The 2,994-nt window shown below is 34.0% G+C and overlaps 1 pseudogene; it reads left to right on the top strand.

The window, feature by feature from the left end:
- The first annotated feature begins 511 nt into the window (after window positions 1-511).
- LOC104659516 lies at window positions 512-1,727 on the top strand (annotated as a pseudogene).
- The last annotated feature ends 1,267 nt before the right edge of the window (window positions 1,728-2,994 follow it).

The following is a 2,994-nucleotide window of genomic DNA, read 5'->3' as shown; positions in this document are numbered from 1 at the left end:
CAATCCCAAAGTTATACCACGAGATGTGTTCTCCATTGGCATATGGGCTGCTATTGGCTATCTTACTGATGTAGGTTATGTTTGATCCTCAGTGCTTCTGAATGTGTGATAGACTTTGAGAATAAAATTATTTAATTCTACTGAAGTTATTCAATACATCAATACTTAAGTCAAGGGCTGAAAAAAATTTGATTATACCTAGATGAATATCTAGCAGCCAGTCAAGTTTTAAATTATTTTCTGTATGAAGTAGAATTAAAAGTTACATATACTACAAATAAATATTGAGAAAATTATTTCATTATAAATAATTTTTAGCAGTTTTGAAATAATTTAAAGTGTTATATTGGTATTATATATTTTTATAGACTGCAACTTTGTATATATAAATTATTCAATAATACTTATATCAGTAAATAAATTATACTAAAGGTTACTTAGAAAATTAAATTTTAAGGATTCAAGTTAAATGTCAGTAGCTTTAAAATTCAACTTTTAGCTTAAAGTTTTTTATTTAGTTATTCATAATTCTACATTAAATTAAAAACCATATTTTCTACTTTTTCAAATGTATAAAATGCAGATATAAATGCAACATATAAATACATATACAATATACATGTGTTACTATCATGAGCGAATCAATTAGGTAAAATGATCTAGCCCTTGTGCCTGGGAGGTTGTCAGAGCAGACATCATGAGATCCTTCTCTTCATCAAGGCTCTGGAGGTAAGGAAAGGGAAGGCAATAGTGAAAAAAAAAATGGCTGAGAAACACTAGTCTAAGCCCACATAGACAGTGCATAAAGGAAAGCAAAAACAGGAGTAAAAAGTAAGAGAGAGGAATTCAGAAAATGGAAACTAATATATTCCCTATTTAAGGTTATGCACAAAGCAAGGTCTTCAGAGAACCTAGAGGCCAAGGTGCAGTCACCCATGTCAACAAGCCCAGCAGCATCTACAACATCTGTGATGGCCTTGCCCTTTTCTTTACTGATGGCCCTGGTGATGCTCAGCTGCAAGTCAAGCTGCTCTCTGGTCTGTGATCTGCCTCAGACCCACAGCCTGGATAACAGGAGGACTATAGTCCTCCTGGCACAAATGAGGAGAATCTCTCCTTTCTTCTGTCTGAACGACAGACATGACTTTGAATTTCTTCAGGAGGAGTTTGATGGCAACCAGTTCTAAAAGGCTCCAGCCATCTCTGTCCTCCATGAGATGATCCAGCAGATCTTCAATCTCTTCAGCACAAAGGACTCATCTGCTGCTTGGGATGAGACCCTCCTAGACAAATTCTACACAGAACTTTACCAGCAGCTGAATGATCTGGAAACCTGTGTGATGCAGGAGGTGGAAGTAGGAGAGAGTCCCCTGATGAATGAGGACTCCATCCTGACTGTGAGGAAATACTTCCAAAGAGTCGCTCTCCATGTGACAGAGAAGGAATACAGCCTTCTGCCTGGGAGGTTGTCAGAGCAGACACCATGAGATCCTTCTCTTCATCAAGAAACTTGCAAGAAAGATTAAAGAGGAAGAAAAGACTCATTTATGTTATAACACAAGATGAATTGAATCAAATATTTCAAATGTTTTCGTGAGTGTTAATCAACATCCTGTTCAGCTATACAGGTACTAAAGACTTACAGATGACCATGCAGATGTATCTGTTTATTTAACTATTTATACAACTTAAATTATTCTTGCTCACATAGCATGTGCACCTTTATATTGTGAATTATGTAACAGAAATATGGTTTTTATATTTACTTAATATATTTTACCTTGTTTAATAAATGTTTACTATAGAAAATTTCTCTTATTTGTTTATTCTTTAAATGAAACCCTAAGCCTGATTTTGCAACCTGATAAAAGTATAGGTGGCACAATTCATTTACTCGCCATTATTATATTCAAGTTATAAGTAAAAATAGACTCTGTCTAAGCCAGGTTGTATGCTGCCTCAAGATATCTAGGAGAACATAACAAATACAGTTTTTGCTTTCTGATGTCTTTGATTTTTGTAGGGAAAAATCCCTACAAATAGTAATTGTACTTAATATCAGTTATGTTAAATACTATAACAAAAAGAAAGATCAATGAATTTCTCTCAGCAGAAAGTAGACTAAGGCATGTAAGGCAATAGAAACTAATGCAGAGATATCCTCTATAAGTTGACTGGTAGAAATCTATGTGCAAATGTGCACTGTCAGTTTGTTATGTGAATTTGCAATTTACAAGAAATGCAACTGGGGGAGGTTCATATGTGGTAACTGAAAGCCCACAAATGGAAGTGATCATGTGGGGAGAGAGTGTAAAGGGAGAAAAGTACTTAAATTTGGTTCTGAGAACCTTCACCCCTTAAAGGAAGGGGAGAGAAGAGCCACAAAGAAAACAGGTGGAATGGCCATATGAGACTATGGACAATGAGAGAGAAAGGTGATGAAGCGTATTTAAGAAAATAAACTTGCTTAGAAGAGTAGTCACTGGATGCATGAAGGGTGTGGTTTGAAACTGCCCACTGCAATGGAAAAATAGATGGCATTGGCAATTGCAGTGACAGCTGTTTTGGTAGATTTAATCAGCAGAAACCATAATGAAGAAGGTGGAAGTATAAATAAGAGAAGGTAGGGAGAGAAGAAGGAAATAGGATGAAATCTTGAAAAAATGTAGGTCATTTTTTCTGTACATAGATTTTCCTTTTCTGCAATATTTTTTCTGGATAGATTTCATAGAATTGATGTAGTGACAAATTATATGAATATGCTATATATACTTATAAATCATGACATTTAATTTATAATTATAATTTATTATTATTTTAAATAATGCTACCTTGAATATCAAAGCTGCTCAGTTTTTGTTAATTTGTTGGGCTAGAATATATAACTAATTCAATGAAAATATTAAATTAATACTGTTAATATAGTGGTTACTGGAATTATTGGCTTTATTAATTACATTACTTACATAATTGATTTACTAGTCTTACTGCTGC

This window comes from Rhinopithecus roxellana, chromosome 16 (assembly GCF_007565055.1).
Source record: "Rhinopithecus roxellana isolate Shanxi Qingling chromosome 16, ASM756505v1, whole genome shotgun sequence".
Lineage (NCBI taxonomy): Eukaryota > Metazoa > Chordata > Mammalia > Primates > Cercopithecidae > Rhinopithecus > Rhinopithecus roxellana.
The sequence above is the reverse complement of the archived record's forward strand: the minus strand, read 5'-3'. Positions and strand labels throughout refer to the sequence as shown.